Below are 24,336 nucleotides of genomic sequence, written 5' to 3' on the forward strand. Positions count from 1 at the left end.
TCGGTGGGATTTGGTGGAAGGAACCTTGCTCTAGATACCAAACTGTCACACCCCGTTGCCGTCGGCGATCACCGGGACGTGAGGAAGATACAAGTTGCTTGTGGAGAGCAACAACACCTTGAGGAAGAAGAAGATCCAGAGAGAGGCAGGGGAAGGAGAAGCCCAGACGGGGTTCAGTTATCTTCAGTTCATTCTCTTCGATGCCATTCTTCATGTCAGTTCTTTCCCTTATGTACTGCAGGTATCGACTACTTGCCCAAGCCCATACGGCCTATGACTCAACAACATGCAGCCCACCTTGGTAGCAGGTGTGGGTGTTACACTAAGAGGGGAATCAATGGGCGGCCTTCAGAGGGGGCGACGAGGGGCATCTGGCCGCGAGAGTTAGAGAGGAATCGAGTGGGCGACTAGTTTTAGAAGAGAGATGTGTGTGGTTAATATCTAGTCGGGCTTGAAATACTAGTGTCGTGGTCATTTCACCACCCTTCCAATAGAGAAATAGTAATGACGTCTCGGCGACGTGTCACGCCACAAGTGACTTAGGTCGGGTCAGAGTACTAGGTCCCACAAACTAGTGGCATGTTGTTTTACCAACGCGCCACCAGTAATTATATATATTTTTGCCGTGCCATTTCGACACGTATCACTATGGTAGCGCGACCCTGATATGCATTGTCATATATCCTACTGGTGTGTGTGTGGTTTCTTTCTAACACTCCCTGTTCTAAATGTAGGGTGTATAGTTTTGAGCACGGCTATTAAAGAACGCACGCGGGAGAAAATTACACAAGTTTTGGGTAAAATTCCTCTAATTGATTGATGTGAGAAACTACAGCAGTTTGCAAGCGATAAGAAAACTTAATTCAATCCCAAATATTTATCGTAAGTGGGGCAATGCAATGGGCAATATATTTTTGATTTTTTCATTAATAAATTTACACCCTTACATCAAGGAACGGAGTGAGTGACTTTAGAAAGAGAAGACATTCCAGAACAAAAAAAATGAGGTGTGCGTGCATGAATGTAGAATCTTCGACCTCGTGCCATTAGCATTAGTTGCTGACTCCATAAACTGGGAATAATCCGTGAAGTTTCTCGGCTATTTTCCATATCAGCGCCTCAATTACTCAATGCCATGGTCAGACAGAATAACATGAAGAGAAACAAACGTCGGTAAACGAAGTTAAGAGCATCTCCACCAGGCGCGCTATATCGCGGCGCGCTAAACCTCAGATTATGCGCGCTGTAAACCGTTGCCGCGCGCCGGAGCGATTTCTCCCCTGCCGGGTGCGCCATTTTGCAGCGCGCGTTGGCGCGGTAAAATAGCACCTCCGCCGGACGCGCCATTTTACAGCGCGCGGGCGCGGCGCAAACAATGAACACGCACAAGTATGCATCCAACACGATCAAACAATATATAAAAATTCACAAATAAATTGTACCATCCAAATACAATACATTGTTCACAACAATACTTCACACCAAATACAACACGTCCAACATACAACAATACAACATGGTTTTCAGACAATACAACACATAGTTTTCAAACAAATACAACAAATATGCAACTATTGTTGTCCATTCCAATTCAGCCATTCTTCCATGAGATCTTTTTGAAGCTCATCATGTGTGTCGTTGCACCGAATGGCATGGTATGAGGCAATGAATCGGGCAATCCTATGTGCGGATCTCCTCACTTGCACGGGAACCCCCATCAAGTCGTAGTGGCTATGATCCACATCTTTTCCGCGATCATCCTCTATAATCATGTTGTGCATGATTACACACGCGGTCATGATATACCAAAGGCAATCTTGGTCCCAAAATCTAGCCGATCCTCTCACAATGGCAAATTGGGCTTGCAAAATCCCAAATGCTCTCTCTACATCTTTCCTAGCCGCCGCTTGTGCATTGTGGAATTGGGTTTGCTTCTTACCTTTTGGTTGAATAATTGGCTTCACAAAAGTTTGCCACCTTGGATATATGCCGTCGGCGAGGAAGTAGCCATAGTTGTACTTGTGGCTATTTGCTTCAAACTCCACCAATGGACCTTCCCGCATTGCAAGTCTTGTCATTAGTGGTGACCGTTGAAGAACATTGATGTCATTGCAAGATCCGGGCATTCCAAAGAAAGCATGCCATATCCAAGTCTCTTGGTCGGCCACCGCTTCAAGTACTATGGTGGCATCCTTCTTGTAGCCTTTGAATTGTCCATGCCATGCCGCTGGACAATTCTTCCAACTCCAATGCATACAATCAATGGAACCAAGCATACCGGGAAACCCCCGGTTGGCGTTGATCTCCAAAAGTCTTTTCGTGTCTTGAGTATTGGGGGCTCTCAAGTATGTGGAGCCAAAGACATTGACAATTGCAACGACAAAGCGCTTCACACACAAGATAGAAGTGCTCTCTCCCATGGCCAAATGATCATCAATAAGATCCGCCGGTATACCATATGCCAACATACGCAAGGCGGCGGTCACCTTTTGATATGTGCTATGACCAAGTTCTCCGGCGGCATTCCTCCTTTGCTCAAAGAAGCGATCATATTTGGTGACCTCCGTTGCAATGTGCTTGAACAAGTTGAGACTCATCCGGAAACGCCGCCGAAAATAGCTTTCGGGAAAATCGGATTCTCATTGAAATACGACCGCATCAACTTCTCATGCCCTTCAATCCTTTCTCTCCACAACTTCTGTCTACCGAACACCGATCCACCAAATTTTGGCCTCTTAACGGCGCGGTATGCTAATAGTATCGATATGTTCTCCTCTTCTTCTTGGTCGAGCTCGTCATCCGATGAATCATATGATGAACTCTACAAACATATGTATAAAATTACTTCACTATGAACTATTGTAGATAATTGGCGACTAATAGAGGCCGGCCGGCGGAGGTTCATACCTTGCGAGCAAATGGGCGAGCACCATGGGCGCGCCATGTTGCTAGCAAGCTCGAGGACGACGAGGACGACATGGCGACGCCTGCGCGGAGGAGAACGCGACGGCGGCGCGAAGGGGCCGCGGGAGAAGGAGCGCCGAGTACGGCTCGTCGGCGCAGCGGCGCGAGCGACACAGTGCGGCGGAGCATCCGCTGCTGCCGGGGAGAAGGTGCGGGCGACGCGGATCTACGGCGCGGCGGCGCGCGAGCGCGGGGCGGCCGCGGAGTCGACCGGCGGCGGCTGGATTTCGCGCCGGCGGTAGGTGGGGAAATGAGGGCACGGGCGTGGGGGGAGGAAATTTCCAGCCGTTGGCTTTTTCGCGCTTGGACGAGCGTTGCCGCGCGCTGTAGCCGACGCGCCAGATATGCCGCTCCGGTTTGTGCAAAACGCCGCGCGCCCTAAAAATTTTACAGCGCCGTGCCGTTTACCGCGCCTGCTGGAGCGCCACATTCCCTCCCGCGCGCGCTATATCGGACGTTTTTATGCCGCGCGTCCTATATAGCGCGTCTGTTGGAGATGCTCTAACCAATTTTACAGAGATCAGGGATTAAGCTGAACTGACGAGTCCCAAGTTAGCATCAGAATCTGAAACAAGAACACGTAAAGAAGTGTGTCGCTAGAACGCGACCGTGTCGAGCATCATGCCGAGCGTCTGCAGGATGTTGGCGGACATGGCGGCCACTGCTTTCTCCCCGAGCTGCTTCTTGGCGTCTGTCCTCCCCGCCCTGACAACGGCCAGCCTCTCGGGCGGCGTCCTGTCCTCCTCCCTGACCTGCGCGTCGTACTCCACCGCGAGGTCCCTCATCGCTCTCACCGCCGCCGCGTTCTTCTCATCGTCGAACCATCGCAGCACGAGCCCGTCGGACCAGCGCTTCCGGCTGACTGGCTGAGGCACGCGAGCATGCGCTCCTCTCCCTCGCCCATCCGGTGCCCGATGATGAGCGGGTAGTAGAACATCCAGAGCATCTTCACGACCGCCCCGGCCGACGGCTGCACGATGAGGCCGACGTTGGAGGTGGTCTGCCTGGGCTCTCCCAGCATCACCGCCGTGGCCTGGTCGGCGAGGCGGAAGCCGTCCATGACCACCTTGCCCTTGACGCTCTGGATGGGATCGACGACCACGGCGACGGCCCGCGGGTTGACCTGCTCGAGGAGCAGAGATCTGTGGAGATTTTGGCTGCCTGCGTACCGTGCTTGAGCATCTTGAGGAGCGCGACCGCGGAGATGTAGATCTTCTCCGACGAATCGGGGACCGGCGTGTCCTCACCCGGCGGCTGCACCGGGATGCCGCCGCCACCGCGGCCAGCCAACGCGCCAGGGAAGTCCATGGATCGCTAGCTCCTAGCTGTACCTCCTTCAACCTTTTCCTCGCCGACGATCGCCGGAAGTATGTCGTACTTGTCAAAATGGATCTGATCGCCGGCGCGTCTCGTTTGGTTGTCGTCTATCCGCGAGGTGCACGATCGACCAAATTTACCAACGGCCGGGGGACCAAAATGTTTGCCTTGTAACCGTGTCCGAGACGTTATTAAGTGCAGATCAGCTACTGGTGAAACTACTAGCGATTAAACAGTACAACGGATACAAAAATAAAATTTCTGCCACAACAACTAAGCATAGATTAGCACAGCAACATCAACGAGGAAAGAGCCAAAAAAAAATTGAAGCCCGCCGGCATTGTAGTGTACATGTACGTTTAATATGGCATCTCACGCTTACACTTTCTACCGAATAAAAAAGTATTTGTGATACCACTACGATACTGACTACTATGTTAATGCTTTCTAATTATTCCCGTCTCGAACAACGGAGTGTATACAAAAGACGTTTCTACACACCGCACACCTAACTCTCCCAAGTCTTGAACCCTAGAACTATTCAAATGGTAAGCTACTACTCTTCTGGAATTTGTCCATAGGAAGATAATCTCTTTGTAAGGATGAAATCCAAGGATTCTTATATCAGCATAGTAGGTATCTTCTTTAACCTTGGCTTCAGTTTCAAGGGTAACGCCTTGGTCAAGATCCCATTCAAAATGCAGCTTCACTGTGGCTTCATTGGCAAAATTTCCATCGGGCTTAACATTTTGCAAGCTCCACATCCCGCAGTGTTGGTGGTTGAAGTGTTGATGCGTTATTCGCACAAGTGGTTGAATGCTCACGTCATTCCTCAGCACCCACTCGGGTTGACTGCATAACTCACGAAGTAGCCAAATCCGTAGTCGTTTCTCCGTATTACAAGTTAGTGCACAGTATACACCGTTTGTCGATTTCCCCAAGTAAAGATGACCATAATGAGACACTTCCCAGCCCGTTGGAGGTGTAATCAGTTGGTACTTTTTAGTCGACAAGGTTATGCTGCACAGATCATATAGACAAGAGAAAGAGAATCAATCATGTTAACCGTAGTAAGATGTTTCTCACAAAGGAAAAAGTCCAATGAAAAATCTAAATAATAAAAGTTATGTAGGTAGAGATTAATATATGCTCTTTATCGAAAAAATGTAGTTAGGAGGGCTTGAACATGTACCGCATAATGGAATCATCTTGGCAATGCACATAAAGCGCATCCCGCCAGTAGACGGCGTAGCGGTGCTTCCAAGAGACCTTTATGTCAGCTATGGTCCGTCTAGCTCCTCCTTCTCGAACAAAAGACCAATTCTCCCACCTCCGTGTTGTTGATGAAAACACGTTGATCGTATATGGAGATGGTGGCCATTCCGTTTCCTTGGTGAATTTGGTTTGATTAAGAGGTACTACAGGAATCGAAAGCACATGGTAGTGCGGTGACACGGTTGGATCAAACACAAGGTATTGACTGTCATAGAAATCCTCCATTCCCACGCACATAGGCGGGGGCGGGGGCAAGGGCATGCATTGCCGTGTTCCGGGATTAACCACCCAGTCCATGAGCAAGAGTAGACCGTTGCGGTGATCCAGTATATCCAGATGGCCTTCGTAGGGGACGTCCAGGTAATCGAACTTGTCGGCGATTTTGTGCTCCATCAGGGGACGGGCGAAGAATCCCAGCCTGCCCAGGTGGACCTCCTCTACGAAGAAGATCCCATAGACCGAGATCGGGAGGAGGTCTGCGCGCAGCAGGCTCCGGGTGTCGACGAGGGCGCACCAAGCCTTGCAGACGCAGCGCGACGCCGCGAGGCTGCGTGAGTTGAGGCGGCGGAGGATGCAAGCAAGCACGTCGTCGGGAAGCAGCTGCACCGCTGCTAGCAGGTCCATGGTTTGCAATTTCCTTGGCGAGTGTTGCCTAGTGCAATCGATCCAATTCTACCCCCGCTCCGTTGTTGGCCTAGTTCTTTGCTTCTAAGTACTTTCGGGCGACTTGAGAACGAAGCCAAGGTGGGTTCCGCGTGTGTAGATCGAGCCGATCGAACCCGGCGAGATGCGCTAGCGTCGGAAGCTAATCGTGCGGAGCCTTGTTGATTTATTTATACCCGGCTGCCGAACGATCCGGCGTCCAACTCGGCGTTTGGATATGGAGTTTGAGCAGAACTGGTCTACCGTGAACTCAGGTAACTTAATAACAACTAGAACTCTGTTGGGATGCGGCTCTTAATAACAACTAGAACTCAGGTAATTAGCTCATCCACGTTGGCATGGGCAAGCAGTTACAGCCACTTTTTTTTTTTTGCGAAAGAAAATATTGCTTTAAACTACAGGAGCAACCTCATGTAAACAGCAAGCAAGAACATCCTCAGGACCAGACCTGATCCAGGTTACAGTTTCTGCAATCGAACGACCCCTATTTGCTAACATATGACTAGCATAGTTTTGGTTCCTATCATGCACCTCATGCGTAAAGCAAGATCTATCTATATCTGAAGCTTTTAACATGCGAACTGCTTCCGCACTATCCATCTCTACCACACAGGGTTGATCAGACCACTCTCTCGCCTTAGCAATGCCTTCCCTACATGCCGCAAGCTCAGCCTCTAGTGGAGATATACAGACTGGAATGTACCGGCAGGCAGACAGCAAAACTGCCCCTGTATCGTCTCGCAAGATCATTCCAGCACCTCCATATCTTCCTTGTTCACTAAATGATCCATCAACATTAAGCTTCAGCATCCCCGCTTCAGGTTTTTCCCACGAACATGCCTTCTTTTGAACCCGTAGTGACTTCCTCCTTTCTCTCTTCAGTTCTTGATAATCCACCACTACAGGCTGCTTCACTTTGACATCAGCTTGCGGGCAATACTTGATAGTCTAAGAGAATCAACATAGCTACAGAGAAACCGCCTTGAACTCTCAACCGAAGGGGCAGGTTTGTCATGGACAATTTCATTCCTCACGTGCCAGATCCTCCAAAGTGTCATGAGAATCCTTGTGCGCTCTAGTTCTGGCCGCCCATCAAGCAAATGGAGGACCCAATCTTCTCCCGAATTTGAGAATGGTGCCACGTCAGGCAGACTCCATTCCTCCGACATCTCCTGCCAAAGCGCTTTCGTCATAGGACACCTGCAAAGGGCATGGTAGGAATTCTCACATTCCACACCACAAATTACACAAACGTTAGATATCTCCATATTCCGGCGTCGCTTATTGTCCCAAGTAGCCAAAGAATTAGTGGCGAGCTTCCAACCAAAGGTGCGTACCTTTAGGGGGGCATGGCACCCCCAAAGTTGCTTCCAAATGGCTCTACGGCCATCCGGTGCCCTGCTAGCGGCGCCTTGGAAAGGCCGGCGTTTCTCCTCGAGGCCGAGCTAGTACGCGGACTTGACCGAGAAGATGCCCATACGCGTTGGTTCCCATGCTAGGACGTCGTCATTCCCCCGTGGTGACGTCCTGATCTGCAAGATAGCATCAACGTCCGTCCTGATGAAGTAGTGGCGAAGCAAGCCTTCATTCCAGGTTCCATCTTCATTGAGCAGCTGAGATACACGCCGCAGGCGGCAATTGTTCTGTACTGATATTGGTCTGTATGAGTGTGGTCGAGGCACCCATGGATCTCTCCAGATACGAACCTTTTCTCCGCTGCCAATGCGCCATTGTTGACTGCCAAAACCCACCGGCGGGCAGCGGCCTTGTCAACACTGTAGAGCCGGGGGGAGCCTAGAGCTGCGGCTGGCTGAGACCCCTCCGAGCGACGGCCCGCAATGCTCTTCTGGTCACACGCGGCGTTGCGAAGTGCAGGGCGTGCCACCTGACCTATACCCGGTCGGGAAGGTGATGAGGTTGCCTCGCTTAGTTTCCTGCAGGGCATACATGTAAACGTTAAATACGAGCCTCGATCGGCTCTCGAGGTTATCTCCGTGAATCGGCTCAAAGAGCCGATCCACCCATGATCCGTACGGGGTGCACGAATACTTGGTGGTCCTGCTTGATCAAGATGAAGCTAATGAGATCTACGACGATTTAGGGTTTTCACCGCATAACCGGATCATCCTACTCCAGGTTGGGCCTTGCGGCCACGTACGGTGCTCGTAAGCCGATCCTAAACAAGGCCAAAAAACCAACATGAAGTTGATCCTAGGAACATCCCGTTTAGGACTTGCGAACGCCACCCTACGTGCCACCGGATCCTCCCCCCATTGTAAGGCCAAACTATTGCGGATATTGAACTAATCCTTGTAGAACAAGGAGCAATCGTAACGGATCAGATCTACTAAATAATGATCAAGCGGGGTGCCGCCCCCACACCTGAGATAGGCGTGAGGACGGCTAGATATGCAAGGGTTGCACTACGTAAGCATGCTTAAACGAAGACCAATGCTAACCCTAACACATCTAATGATAACTACGTTGCTCGCCATCAAAAACGCTTCAGTACGAGCAACGCATGAACAACGTGGCTTGTGCTGCCTAGATCGCAAGATGCGATCTAGGCAGCATGTCGCTACCCGATAGAAACCCTCGAGATGAAGGAGTTGGCGATGCGCCGAGATTGGTTTGTTTTTGGGGTTGAACGTGAGTTGTTGTTTATTCCATAAACCCTAGGTACATATTTATAGTCCAGGGGACTTTCTAATGAGGGCGTGCACTAAACCGTGCACGACTAAGATTCTATCTCTTATCTAAAATAATAAACTACTAAATAAAGATACACGGGCAATTCAGCCCAAGACCCTTCGTGCCAGGCCGCCTTAGAATTCTTCCATGTAATCTTCCAAGCCCGGCCCACCTCTGGATTCGTCTAAAATCTGGTGATAACACATGCCCCCTCGGTTTTGGAAATAACATTTCCAAAATCATTATGCTTTCCTTCGAAGGGTCATGTCGTAGCGGAGCGGAGCCGTTACGAGCATCCGTCATCATTATGCCCCGTCTTCTCAGCTTCTCTAAAAATCCTGACAGCTTTAGCATCGATCCCTTGGAAGTTGTAATGGCATTAATCCTTCACCAGATCTATCATTATTTAACCGCGCCGACTGGTTAGCTCTCTCTCATATCCTCTATTCCATCCCAGCTATCGGCACCAAAAAACCCTCTCCTCCTGTAGCAATGTCTTCCTCTTCCTCTTCCTTCTCAAAACTCTTCCCCCAATCTTCGCCGAAGAAGAAGACCGAGGACAGCCTCCACCCCGCAGTGAATCCCTTCTCCTCCGACAAGGAGGAAAAAGAAGGAGAAACAGCGAAGGCCAAAGCCTCTCCTTCCGCCCAGCTCCCGCTGAAGAAGCGCCCCCGCATGTGGGCGGACAGCGAGGACGAAGATGATGACGAAGAGGAAGAGGAGGAGGATGACTCCTCCTCCTCCATCGGGTACCCGCCGACCAAGCGCTTCCGCTCCTGGGCGGACAGCGAGGATGATGATGATGACGAGGAGGAAGAGGCTCCGGCCAAGGGCTGGGGCAGCAGCCGACGAAGAGCTCCCTCGGGAGCAGGCGCCGACGACGTCGACGGCGGCGATGACGAGGACAGCGACGACTAGTAGTATAGGACTAGTAGTAGCAGTGCACTAGGCACCGGATCCCTCTTTTGAGAGCCATCGGCTCTTTCTTGTAAAGCCGCTCCTTGGAATTAATGAAATTGTTCTTTCCATTTATCCTTTAATCGCTCCAATTTCATTCCCTCCGTTTGCCATGCTAAGACCGATAGCAACGCGTCGGACTTCTTTCCTTTTCTTGCAGCAACAGCACAGTCCAAGCCCTGTACTAGGCGTCGGCTTTTCCTTCCCAGTTCCTGCCTGAGACGACCCTGATGCAGCCGCAGCCGAGGTGACCCTAATCGGTTCTCAAAAACAGGGCATCTTCCAGGCTTGTTGCCCCCCGAGTCTCAGCCAAGGTAAAGCAGAGCTGTATGGACCTAGGCTCGATCATGTCCGAGGAGCTCCTTATGCCGAGCTAGCCGATTTAAATATACATCGGCTTCCCAAAACAGAGAGCCCTCAAGGTGAGCTGCCCCCGAGTTTCTTCGGTTCTCGCCGGCCGGATAGGCTCCACGACATTGATCCGATCATTGATCCGATCCGCGCGCCCATGCTGCTCCTGACATTGTCCTTGAAGAAATCTCCCTTGAGTCGATGGCCATGCATCGGCTTTCATGTCCTTAAGTCGATGCCTGCTGCATCGGCTGTGTTCGAAAATTTTCGAATTTTCATTTTTTATTACGGCCGACCTGTGGATCGGCCCCCATATTCCAATACCCATCAACAAAAGATGAGATGCTTCTGTTGCATATCCTCGTACTCTCATATACCTGGGTGCCCCCCCGAGCCGATTCTGTCAAGAAAATTGATGGTATCGGCTCTGTTGGATAACATGTTGAACCCAGGCGAAAGGTAGGTGAGGATAATTTTGGCCGATTGCTGGAATCGGCCTCCACGTTGCTTGCTCGTTGAGGGTTTTGTAAGTTCCCTTCGTAAATTTTTTGGGGCCGATCACAAGGATCAGCCTCTCCTGGTTTGCTCATTGGTTTGATCTTGCTACTTGGTCGAGCTGGATGAAACCAACCCAACCTCCGACTTGATGCGCCTGCCGACGTCCACCTTGAGTGCTCCGTAGAGTCGTGGAGCGCTACGCTCCGTCGGCAAGACGAGTACCATGTTTGTGCCAGCCGATGTCTCATCATCGGCTTTCCTCCGTTTAGGGCGCCACTCCATATTCCGTGGACGACCCTCTTCATCCGGGGTTCGCTGAACCTTTGCGGCCAGATCAGGCCGTGCCTTTCTTAGCGTATGCGGGTACAACCTTTCGGCTTCCTCCGGGCCGCGCAATCGCTGAACCCCGCGCTTCGGGAACGGCTGAGTCCGTCGGGGCACCACCTTGGCCGGTGGTACCTGTCTTCTTCCACTTCTCCCTCGTCTTCCGAATCTTCAAGATCTGCCCAACGAGGTGACTCGGCGCGTTTGCTTTGTGGCGGGAGAGGCCCTAAGCGCTCGAACACGGACACGTTGGCTGCCTCCTTCTTTTCCGATTGCATTCGGGCAATTGCCGATTGTGGGCAATCGGCTCATTCCTGAATCCCAGCGAGTGTCCGAAGAAGGGGCAGTCCCGATGTATCGGTGTTGTCATCTTGCTCCCTGGATGCTTCCGTGGCACAGCGCTCGTGCTCCTCCTCATCGCGATTCTGCCGACGATGTCTTCTGGCTTCTCTAGCCAAACGATCTTCTCTATCATCGTAATTGGGTTGCCGGCATTGGTCATACTGACTCACATATTTGTTGAGGAGGTGATCAGAGAGGGGTCGCTGATATCTTATATTCTTCACCTCTCCCTCTGTGACATAGCGCTTGCCATCATGATGGAGCCGATCGCGTGGAGCGGCCTCCTCGGTGTCCTTGCTATGAGAGCAGCTGCCCTCATCTCCATCTTTGCCAGAGTGGTTTCCAGGTCCTACCATGTTGATGCTGAACGAGGGACCTGGCTGGCAACCTTCAGGTGTAGGTGATTTCTACCATGTTAACGGCGGGGAAGTGTTGGGTGTCGACCTTCATGGCGTACTCGGTTGAAAATTAGCCGCCCCTTCTCTATCGCCGCTTGGATGTGCCGACGCCACACCCGGCGGTCGTTGGTGGCATGGGAAAGCGAGTTGTGGAACTTGCGGTACGGCTTTCCGTTTAGCTCTTTCGCCGTGGGGAACTTGAGACCTTCAGGAACCGTCAACTGTTTCTCCTTGAGCAGGAGGTCGAAGATTTGTTCAGTCTTGGTCACGTCAAAATCAAATCCCCTGGGCGGCCCTGGTGGCTTTACCTATTTGCAGGCCACAGGGGTTCCCCCTTGAGTCCACTCAGCCACTGCTATCTCTTGGCCTCCCGCAGGCACTTCATCCTCCTCCGTATCGACCATGACTACTGCACGCTTGAACTTGTCTTGGTACAGGTCGGGGTGGCGCTGTTCATACGCTGATAGTTTCTGAACCATGTGCGCCAGCGAGGGATAATCTGCTTGGGAGGCCATGTCCTTGAGCTGTGTTGCAAGGCCTGCTACTGCCAACTCGATCGCTTCCTTTTCGGTTATACGAACCGAATAACATCGGTTCCTAAGATTCCTGAAGCGCTGGATGTATTCTGTCACCGTTTCCCCGCGCTTCGACGTAGTTGTGCTAGATCGGCAATGCCAGACTCGGAAGCTTCCGAATGGTATTGCATATGGAACTGTTCTTCCAATTGCTTCCAAGACTGGATGGAGTTCGCTGGTAGAGAGGTGTACCATCCAAAAGCCGATCCCGTGAGGGACTGTGAAAAGAGCCTCACGCGTAGCTGATCCGACACTGAAGCCGGTCCTAGTTGAGCCAAATATCGGCCGACGTGCTCGATGGAGCCGGAGCCATCTGATCCACCGAATTTGGAGAAGTCGGGGAGCCGATATTTAGGTGGCAGCGGGATCATCTCGTAATCGTCGGGTACGGCTTGGAATAGCCGATCGCCCTTCTTTTCGGCATCATGCCGAACTGGTCTCTCAGTATGGTACTGATCTGATCCGCTGTGCTGGCCGTAGGAGTTGCACTCTGAAGATTCGCCGGGGTGGCGTACTTGGCCTGCCACGTTTGTTTTTCCAGCTCTGAGCCAGCTGCAGGAGCTGGGCTCGGGAGTTTCGTCGGTGTGGCGTATTTAGTTAGCCACGTCTGCTCTGTCGCCGACGTTCCTCCCGTCTTCGCCGGAGTCCCCGATGTTGTGGCCTGGTTTGTGAGTGCCCAGTCACCACAATCCGGCACATACATGCACGCGTATCCATGAGGGATCTCCTTAGGCGCCTCCATTAAGAACTGGTAGTCACTGGGGTCGCCACCAATTCTATAGACGAGGAATGCCGGTGTAGTCGGCACTTCAGCAGGTGCTGCCAACGCAAATGGCAGCGGTGGACGGGACTGGAATGGCAACTCTCCTTGATGAGTCCCGAGAGCTGGTCCTGACAGCGAGTACTGGTGGCTCATGATCTCCTGGATCACGCGCAGAGCGACACGCTCCGGCCGCGTTGACCAAGTTCTCGAGTGGCGGTGTAGCGAGTGAGCCACCGGGTAGTTGATCTCCCGCCGCGGACCCTGGTGCGTTCCTCCGACGAGGTAGAGAGGTCTATCCCATCGAGTGCACCTTCCGGTGAGAACCCCTTCCATCCGATGCCACCGTAACGGGTTCTCCGAAAGAGCCGATGAGGTCGGCTTCGAGGGTAGCCTTGATCTCGTTGTATTGCTTCTTGAGGTCGTCGAGCGGATCCTCGTAGGTGATCGGCGTGCCGTCCGCCATCTCGGATGTAGATGGCGATGTGGTTGATGTAGACGATAGTCCCACCGGGCGTGCCGAATGTGTTGACTGCCAAAACCCACCGGCGGGCAGCGGCCTTGTCAACACTCGTAGAGCCGGGGGAGCCTAGAGCTGCGGCTGGCTGAGACCCTCCGAGCGACGGCCCGCAATGCTCTTCCGGTCACACGCGGCGTTGCGGAGTGCAGGGCGTGCCACCCGACCTATACCTGGTCGGGAAGGTGATGAGGTTGCCTCGCTTAGTTTCTGCAGGGCATACATGTAAACGTTAAATACGAGCCTCGATCGGCTCTCGGGTTATCCCGTGAATCGGCTCAAAGAGCCGATCCACCCATGATCCGTACGGGGTGCACGAATACTTGGTGGTCCTGCTTGATCAAGATGAAGCTAATGAGATCTACGACGATTTAGGGTTTTCACCGCATAACCGGATCATCCTACTCCAGGTTGGGCCTTGCGGCCACGTACGGTGCTCGTAAGCCGATCCTAAACAAGGCCAAAAAACCAACATGAAGTTGATCCTAGGAACATCCCGTTTAGGACTTGCGAACGCCACCCTACGTGCCACTGGATCCTCCCCCCCATTGTAAGGCCAAACTATTGCAGATATTGAACTAATCCTTGTAGAACAAGGAGCAATCGTAACGGATCAGATCTACTAAATAATGATCAAGCGGGGTGCCGCCCCCACACCTGAGATAGGCGTGAGGACGGCTAGATATGCAAGGGTTGCACTACGTAAGCATGCTTAAACGAAGACCAATGCTAACCCTAACACATCTAATGATAACTACGTTGCTCGCCATCAAAAACGCTTCAATACGAGCAACGCATGAACAACGTGGGGCTTGTGCTGCCTAGATCGCAAGATGCGATCTAGGCAGCATGTCGCTTACCTGATAGAAACCCTCGAGATGAAGGAGTTGGCGATGCGCCGAGATTGGTTTGTTTTTGGGGTTGAACGTGAGTTGTTGTTTATTCCATAAACCCTAGGTACATATTTATAGTCCAGGGGACTTTCTAATGAGGGCGTGCACTAAACCGTGCACGACTAAGATTCTATCTCTTATCTAAAATAATAAACTACTAAATAAAGATACACGGGCAATTCAGCCCAAGACCCTTCGTGCCAGGCCGCCTTAGAATTCTTCCATGTAATCTTCCAAGCCCGGCCCACCTCTGGATTCGTCTAAAATCTGGTGATAACAGCCATATAAGGCCTTTCTTCAAGAGTTCCAGGCCATACTGAATTCCTTGCCACGATGCAGATGCATTGCCCGAAAAGACAGTGTCTTGCAGTTGCCCATTGGGGAAGTATTTTGCTTTCAGTACACGCGCGCACAAGCTCACTGGATTCACCAATAGTCTCCATGCCTGGCGAGCCAACAAAGCTTGATTAAAAATGCGGAAGTCTCTGAATCCAAGCCCTCCTTGCGACTTCAGGCCAGTGACCTTATCCCACGATAGCCAATGTGTCTTCCTCTTTCCTTCACGCGATCCCCACCAGTAGTTCCGCACCATCTGTGTTAGGTCGTCACATACAGACATGGGAAGCTTGAAAATACCCATAATGTATGTAGGGATGGCCTGTGCAACCGCCTTAATCAATATTTCTTTCGCACCTTGGGACAGGAGACCATCACCCCACAACATTATACGTTTCAGCAATTTCTCCTGAAGGTTTGTGAAACGGCCTTTGTGCATACGACCATCAGGAGTAGGAAGGCCAAGGTAATTTTCCTCGAAGGCATTAGCTTGCACCTGTAGCACGTTTTCCACCTCCTCCTGCACCTCATGTGGACAGCCATCACCAATTAAGATTGAGCACTTTGCACGGTTTATAAGTTGACCTGTGGCTGAAGCATAGGATTTTAGGATCGCTTGCACGTTCTGCGCCTGATCAGCCTTGGCTCTGAAAAATAAGATCGTGTCATCCGCAAACAGAAGATGTGACACACCCGGCGCACGTCGACACACTCGAACTGGCTCCACCAGGTTCATATCTGCACCTTGCTTCAATAGTGCAGATAAGCCGTCAGCAACAAAAAAGGAATAGAAACGGAGAAAGAGGATCACCTTGCCGTAGCCCTCGCGACGGTGCAAACGATTCAAGCAAAGTTCCGTTTAATTTTACAGAGTATCTCACCGATGTGACGCACGCCATAATCCATGTCACCCATTGATGAGAGAAACCAAGCTTGTACATTGTTTGCTCCAAGAATCCCCAATCTACCCGGTCATATGCCTTTCACTACGGGAACCAGTCAAGGTGCCGACGGCCGCTGGCCGTCGGCACAGCTTGCGTTGCCTTCGGCACAGGCTTGTGCCGACGGCAGCCGTCGGCACCTTGCCGTCGGCACAATAACGCCTCGACACAGGCAAAGTTGCCGTCGGCACAGGCTGGCCGTCGGCATAGAAATAACGCCGTTTTGGTAATTCTGGCTCAATTTTAAAAAAAAAATCGAAAAATTCGAAAAAAAAATTCAAATTTTTTTATCCCAATTTTTTTAATCTCTCACATGCACCATTTTAACTCTAACTACACTTAATATTATGTCAAATTCCACTCATGGTCAAACTTCCCGGTGAGTCACCCATCCTCACACTACTCAACCCCTAGCACGCTTAACTTCTCGGTTCCATTTAGACTAGATTCCATGAAAGAAATGACACCTTGTTGACAATAATACCATATCAATACTATTAACCCTTATTACTTGATGTTGCACATCATTATTTTTTGAATTCCAAACAATTACCTACATAAACTACAAGAATAAGTATATTAATCTTGAATTCAAATGGACAATAAAATGATTTTTTTATTTTTTTATTTAATATGGAATAATTAATATCTTTAAATCTGTAAATCAAAATTTGACAAATAATATGTCTAAATCTATTAGAAAAATGAGAGGAATCCAAATGTGACATCTATATCATATTTTGAATCTAAAAAATTCATGAGCATTAGATCATGTACCAGTAGTTCAAATCTGGCCGGCCTCCTACCGATTCGGCAGGAATTTGTCTTTTTCATGAGAGATGGACGGAAAAGTTCCAGATACACCGGTTGGAAAATTTTCCATCTTAGGTGGTCTACTATTTTTTAAAAACTGTGTTGGTATCAATGTGAAACTTTAATTTGGTGGTTGCTTCACAAAACATCGCGTTTTCGGCACCTCAAAAATGGAAAATGGTTTCTTCGCGCGATGAAAAGGAAAATTTCCTCCTGCAACATCGTAAGACATCTCAAGATACACATATGTGCATAATATAGGCACATTATGACAAACTATGTCGCGATTCTATCCATAACATTGGTCGTTTGACCTAAATGTCATGAAACCTCGAACATGATAGCTCATTTTGTGAAGGATTTTTTGTGATGTTCGCAATTTTCCAATTTTAATATTTTTCCTTGCAACTATGACGTATAATATGACAACACGCGAAGGTTTCACATTGTTTGGATCATTTTTGAATTTTTTTCTGCCTGTTTCAAACTATATTCAAAACGGCGGGCATGAAGATCCTTTGCCCGGGGCTGAGGCTCGCTAAACTTGCACTGGATCTCTAATGAAATAGCATGTTGTGAATCTAAAAATAATTTTTACAAAAAATCTTGAGCAATATATCATGTACCTGTAGTTCAAATTTGGTCGGCCTCCTACCGATTCGGCAGGAATTTGTCTTTTTCATGAGGGGTGGACGGAAAGATTCCAGATACACCGGTTGAGAAATTTTCCATCTTAGTTGGTCTAGTATTTTTGAAAAATGTGTTGGTACCTATGTGAATCTTTAATTTGGTGGTTGCTTCACAAAACACCCCGTTTTTGGCACCTCAAAAATGGAAAATGGTTTTTTCGTGCGATGAAATGGAAAACTTCCTCCTGCAATATCGTAAGACATACCAATATTCATATGTGTGCACAATATGGGCACATTATCACAAACTATGCCGCGATTTTATCCATAACATTGGTCATTTGACCTAAATGTCATGAAACCTCGAACATGATAGCTCATTTTGTGAAGGATTTTTTGTGATGTTCTCAATTTACCAACTTTAATATTTTTCCTTGCAACTATGACACATAATATGACACCAAGCGAAGGTTTCACATTGTTTGGATCGTTTTCGAATTTTTTATGCCCGTTTAAAACTATATTCAAAACGGCGGGCATGAAGATCCTTTGCCCGGGGCTGAGGCTCGCCAAACTTGCACTGGATCTCTGATGAAATGGCATGTTTTGAATCTAAAAATGATTTTTACAAAAAATCTTGAGCATTATATTATGTACCTGTAGTTCAAATCTGGTCGGCCTCCTACCGATACAGCATGAATTTGTCTTTTTCATGAGGGGTGGACGGAAAGGTTCCAGATACACCGGTTAATAAATTTTCCATCTTATGTGGTCTAGTATTTTTGAAAAATGTGTTGCTACCAATGTGAAACTTTAATTTGGTGGTTGCTTCACAAAACACCCCGTTTTCGACACCACAAAAATGGAAAATGGTTTTCCGTGCGATGAAATGGAAAACTTCCTCCTGCAACATCGTAAGACATCCCAAGATGCACATGTGCGCACAATATGAGCACATTATCACAAACTATGCCGCAATTCTATCCATAACATTGGTTGTTCTGTGTGAAAGCCATAAAACATCGGATATGATAGCTCATTTTTTAGAAGGTTCTTTGAGATATTTTAAATATTGCAAGTTTGATATTTTTCCAAGATAGACCTTATTTTTCTGAAAATTTTGATATATTATTTGTATTTTTCTGAATTATAATGATTTAGTTATGATTTTTTGAAGATTAATGTGGTAAAATGGAAAATAGCTATGCCGACGGCTTTGCCGTCGGCACAGGGCTGAAAATATGTGTGCCGTCGGCACAGGCCTAACGCTGTTAGCTCGCCGTCAGGGCGGAGAGGCTGTGCCGACGGCCAAAACTGTGCCGACGGTTGCCGTCGGCACAGACCTTCATGTGCCGACGGTATACCTGTGCCGACGGCTGACCTGCTGGCCTGGCCGGATCGAGTCCTGTGCCGACGGCCCCGATATTTTGCCATCGGCACAGGATCTGGCCGTCGGCACCTTGACTGGTTCCCGTAGTGTTTGAGAGATCAAGCTTATAAGCACAAAAACTTTTCTCCGGATCCTTCTCTTATTGTATGTAATGCATGCATTCAAAGGCTAACAAGGCATTATCCGTGATGAGTCTTCCAGGTACAAAAGCGCTTTGTGCTTCAGAGATGATGTCACCAAGGATAGGTCTCAGTCTATTAACTAGACACTTCGCCACCACTTTATATATAACGTTGCATAAACTTATGGGCCGGAAATTTGAAAGTGATTCAGGTTCATCTACTTTTGGTATTAGCACTATAGCAGTGTCATTCACTCCCGGTGGCATCACACCAGACATGAAGAATTCCTTCACCGCAACAATGATCTCCTCTCTCAAAATATCCCAGTTTCTCTGAAAAAAACACGCAGGAAACCCATCCGGGCCAGGAGCCTTTAAGGGACCAATTTGGAAGAGTGCATCGGAAATTTCTCTATCAGTAAACACTTCACAAAGTTTATCATTCATCTCTTGTGTTATTTTTTGCTCGACCAAGCCGATGACCGGATCAGGTACAATTGATGGGTCAGCTTCAAACAAGTGTCGAAAATAACTCGTCGCCAAAGATCCCATGGATGCACGATCAGAATGCCACTGGCCATTATCATCACGTAATCTTTTAATATTATTTTTCCGTGCCCGCCACACTGCTTTACTGTGAAAGAATCTGGTATTTCTATCCCCTTCACGCAACCAATCCAATCTTGATCGTTGCATCCACATCATCTCCTCACGGTACAGCATCTCATTCATTCTGTCTTGAACATCACGTATCTCCCTTCTATCCGCATTCATGTTCATAAGTTCTTCAAGCTTTGATCTGGATATCTCAATTTCGCGAGTTACTAAGCCGAACTTTGATCTACTCCACTTCTGTAATTTGTTCATTACTTCTCCTAGACCCCTACGAATATCGCCCATTGAGGTTTTCGGCCCAGCCTCAGTCCAAGCGTCGGCCACACGTTCTTGCAAGCTCGGATCCCTTTCCCACATGATCCCGTAGTGTTTTCTGGTAGGCTTTGGTCCACGTAACTCCTCTGGTTTGCACTCTAACAGTACCACACAGTGATCAGAAACAGGTGTGCCTTTATGAACTACTCTGGATTCAGGGAACAAATTACGCCAATAGTTATCTGCAACCGCTCTATCTAGGCGAACCCTCACATTTGCTCTGCCCTGCCGACCATTATCATAAGTGTGAGCTGGTCCTACGAAGCCCAGATCGACAAGTTCACATACTTCCAACGCATCCCTGAAAGCTACCATTTGGTTCTCTCCCCTTGGCGTGGCAGAAAAATGCTCAAAGGACCACATCGCCTCATTGAAATCACCGATAACACACCACGGGAGATCGGTTTGGCTTTTCAGTTGTTGTAACTTACTCCACATGAGATGACGATTCTCAGTTCTTGGCTCCCCATAAACACATGTGAGGCGCCATATGGGATCTTGAGGGGACAATCTGACAAACATATCAATATACCTGTTCGTAACCTCCTGTACGTCCACATATATGTGCTCATTCCAGTATAGGGCCAAACCTCCACTTCTACCTTCACAGTCAAAACCCACAAAACCCTTCAAACCCAGCCTGCCACGCAAACGTTTCATTTTATCTTTTTTTTTGCCTTGTTTCACAGAGGAACACTATATTAGCTTTAGTTGATCGAGCAAGACCAACTACTTCTCGAACTGTCGGTTTGTTCCCCGCACCCCGACAGTTCAAACTTAGGCAATTCATTGCTGCTGACGGGGCGCGTCATGCGTCCCCGTCAGTTGACCAGCGGCCCCATGGCTGGTTGCCTCCCAATCATCAGCTCCCTTCATCATTCTTGCATCCTGACCACCCTCTGAATTTGATTTCACCTTACCCCTCTTCTGCGCCGATCCAATGCCTGCAATACCATGCACTACGAATGCACGCCCATCACCCTCTGAATCACCCGATTCCTCAGTATGACTAGCTAGCCTCTTTCCAAGCACCGAGTTAACCTCCGACATATCTGTGTCAGCACTATCCTCTGATGCCACCCACGAGCTCAGTCCTCTCAGCGGTGGTATCATATCCGAGCTACGAGGGGGTATCGGTCCATACCTCATCGCTATGGGGTTTACAACAAGAGCAGGTGGAGAATCCTTCTGTAGCTGGTCCAATACAGGCATTATAGCTTTGTTTGCCATGGCCCTTTCTCTCTGCGTATACAAGCGCTCACGAAGAGATGTAAGTGACTCATTTGGGTATTGTACCTGCAAAGCACTCAGCATCACGGATAAGTCCATATCAGCTTGCGGATCACCCCTTCCTTCTGCATTCTCAAAACCATCCCTGGCATCCACAGCTTCTGGGACTACAGGCTCATCCCTGCGATAGATCGTTCTATTTTTGGCTCTCACTTTTGGCTTCCCTAGAGAATCTGAATTATCAGCAGACGACGAAAAATCAAGACCCCTTTTTGCAACAGGTTCATCAACTGGTGGAGCATACGCTGGCCTGTACTGAAACTTGCGCATTGGCGAACATCGCAAGCTGGCATCATACCCAAGTGAAGGCACTCCTAACCTCTTGTTTTCACAAACAGTGTCATTGTGTCCGATGAAACCACACCAGAAACAAAAGTATGGCACCCTTTCATATCTCAAAATATATGTTGAATGTGTTTCTGGCCTACCTTTGACACCCGTAGTCAGCTTAGTCTGCAACCTCTTATTAATGGGTATCTCAATATGAACCCTCAGGAAGTCTCTGAATTTCGTACCAGACGCATCCACATCCACTTCAATCACCTTCCCCAGCCTACTTCCCCATTTCCTCCCATTTTCATCCGTTTGTTTATCCCATGGTACGTCATACATTTTCACCCACATGGGAATAGAGGTGAGATCAGTGGCTGATGGTCTCTCATCTCCCTTTAGAGGTTGCACTAGTAGAGCATCTCCCAGATGAATCCATGGACCTCCCTGCTCGACAAAATTATAATCTCCCTCAGAGTACAGAGTGATGATGAACCACTTGGGTTTGATCGGTGCAAACGTTGCCCCTTTCCGCAGTCTCCAAACCTTCGTGAAGTGTGTTTTCAGAGTTTCTGCTGACGGCGAAGATTGCCCTACATACCTTGCCATCAGCCTCCACGGCACTGGTGGTGGCACCGGCGTTTCATCCGGGTCTTCCTCAACAAAGGCATCATCCTCCATGTGGACCTCTCCAACTAGCAGATCTTCCTCATCGGCACCCAATCCCTCCATCGCCGGCGGTTGCCAATTGCTTGTACTCACCTCCTCCACTACATAGTGATCAGATCCCACAGGGGTACCCTGGAGCAACAACGCTCGTCCACGAGCCAACTTCGGGCGGGTAAGTTCCTCACCGGATCTCCCATAATCGCCCCCATCGTTCGCCGACGCCATCGCTGCAGCCGAGGGGAGAGTTTCTGTGATCTGATCAAACAGCGGATTGGTGAAAAACGCAGATTGAATCTGGACAAAGCCTAGCGGCGCTCCCTTTATAAGACCCTCCCTGAGTTCGTGATCCTTGCGGACTCTACCCTTCCACCAATCTGGATCGATACCAACACGGTTACCAGATTCCCCAGACTTCGAATCCATCTCTAAAACCTCAAAAACACGTAATGCTCCCGGCTCAGGAGAGGTGGCGGCGCAGTCGCCAGACCTAACCCTAAGACACGTAGCTAAACCGTTCCGGTATTACAGCCACTTTTTTTTTTCCGGTAGTACAGCCACTTTCTTTGATGTAACTAACTGACCAGTTTGTTAACAAATTCGTTGCTTTTCCTGAGTAACGCTACACGTACAGACTGGTTTCTATGGAATTATAGTTAAGGACTGACGTGGAGAGAAGTGGAGCGATTCAGGCCTTAAATTCACGGAACCTGAACATATTTGCACTCGGCTTCACCGCCTGGGCTACGTTCATCGGCTCTTGTCTCTTTCAACTCCTTAAGTAGAAGAAGAGTGTGATTTGTGCGTTAATGAAGAAACTTGTACGTCATCCCATAAGGGCTTGTTCGGTAGACAGGGATTGTAGTGTAATGAAGAGTATTAATAGCAGTGTTTTGGGTGAAAACACGTGTTTCACTCAAGGTTTGCATATCTCACAACCAGATTTCTGTCGGGAGTAACCAACATCCTGCGTCCCGAGTACAGGCTTCGATCTGCAGCGCGTATTTTGGCAGGTTTCTCGGAAGTAATTGAGACTCAGCCCTTTCAAACCGCTGCAAACCCGGCGTGCCGAACAATTTAGCTGGTGTTTCGCGAGATTTTGTGCTGGCCTAGAAAACTTAAACACTTCAATCCCCTTAAAAACCTCCGTGCCGAACAAGGCCTAAGGTGTTTCCGCAGAAAACATCTCCGTAGGTGTAAAACTATTGACTTTTCATAGTTTAAAAATTAGCTACGTGCATGTGCAGTTAAAACTCATCCTTAAAACACGCTTTCATCCCGTTTTATAAACAAAGTCGAACTGTCAAACCAATACAAGGTGGTGAGAAAACTCTATTACAAATAGAGTGAAAGAAAAAGACATTCCTGATGGTGGTGCAAGCCACCAACTTAAAGCTGAGCAACAAAACAAAAGCCACACCTAACATTGTGCAACCTAGACAATAAAGCAGGAACAGAACCCACACCTTCCCGGAAACCATCGAACACCACTGCCTCGAATAACATCTGTTGGGCCAATAACGGTTGTGCCATCTTCACGCTACTGTTCCCATACACTAAACACTCGGCGTCGGCTCCCCTCCACTGTGGCATCACTTCACAGCACATGTACCTTGGCGGATGTTGCGGTGGCTTAATTCTCTCTTGTGCAGCTGCTTGAGGCCTTCGAAGCTCGACGCCCCGAAAGCAGCTACCCATACTTCGTGTGCAATCCAGCAATGAGGGAGTTGGCCAGACTGCCTACCAATCTCGAGACTACCAGCTTCATGAGCTTGAACCAGCACACACCCACGGGAAAGTACCGCATCCTCGGCTACATGTATGCGCCGTCTGTAGAGCATCACTACGAGTACCTCGTGGTGGCGCCCGGCCAGTAGATGGTCACGAAACTCGTGTCCACCAGCACGTGCAAGGCCGGAGACAACATCAACTTGTTAAACAACACGCCGGTGATTCAACGTCAACAACACATTTGCTTAAAAAAACATCCCTAGATCTGTTGGATAATTAGGCACAATTTCCATGATTAATTCCAGAATATTAAGCATGACGACAGTAACTACTAACATGTGAAACTCGAACATACTAGATGCAGTGATCAACATGAACAGTAGCAGAGCAAACAGTACAACATCCATCGCTAAACAGATCGAGATATGTCGCACGTACCGATCTGGTGGAGGTGTAGCAGACGATGTCGCAGCAGTAACGTTGTTGATGACAACGTTGTTGACGACGGGGACGACGGGTCGAAGTAGATGGCGTTGTAGACGACGGTAGGCAGCACCGCCCGACTTGGACGGAAGACGACCCGTGATGAAGAGCTTGAGCGGTCGCGCGGAGCGCTTCCCAAAAACCTAATTCGTCCTCTCCCGTACGGGATCGCAAGGACGAGCGGTTCCGGAGACCTGCTCTCCCGTTCGCC

The 24,336-nt window shown here is 49.2% G+C and overlaps 1 pseudogene; it reads right to left on the reverse strand.

Annotated features, from left to right (window-relative positions):
* Window positions 1-3,560: 3,560 nt before the first annotated feature.
* Window positions 3,561-4,272, reverse strand: LOC124689836 (annotated as a pseudogene).
* Between the last annotated feature and the right edge of the window lie 20,064 nt (window positions 4,273-24,336).

The sequence above is a fragment of the Lolium rigidum genome, chromosome 2 (genome assembly GCF_022539505.1).
Source record: "Lolium rigidum isolate FL_2022 chromosome 2, APGP_CSIRO_Lrig_0.1, whole genome shotgun sequence".
NCBI classification, from domain to species: domain Eukaryota; kingdom Viridiplantae; phylum Streptophyta; class Magnoliopsida; order Poales; family Poaceae; genus Lolium; species Lolium rigidum.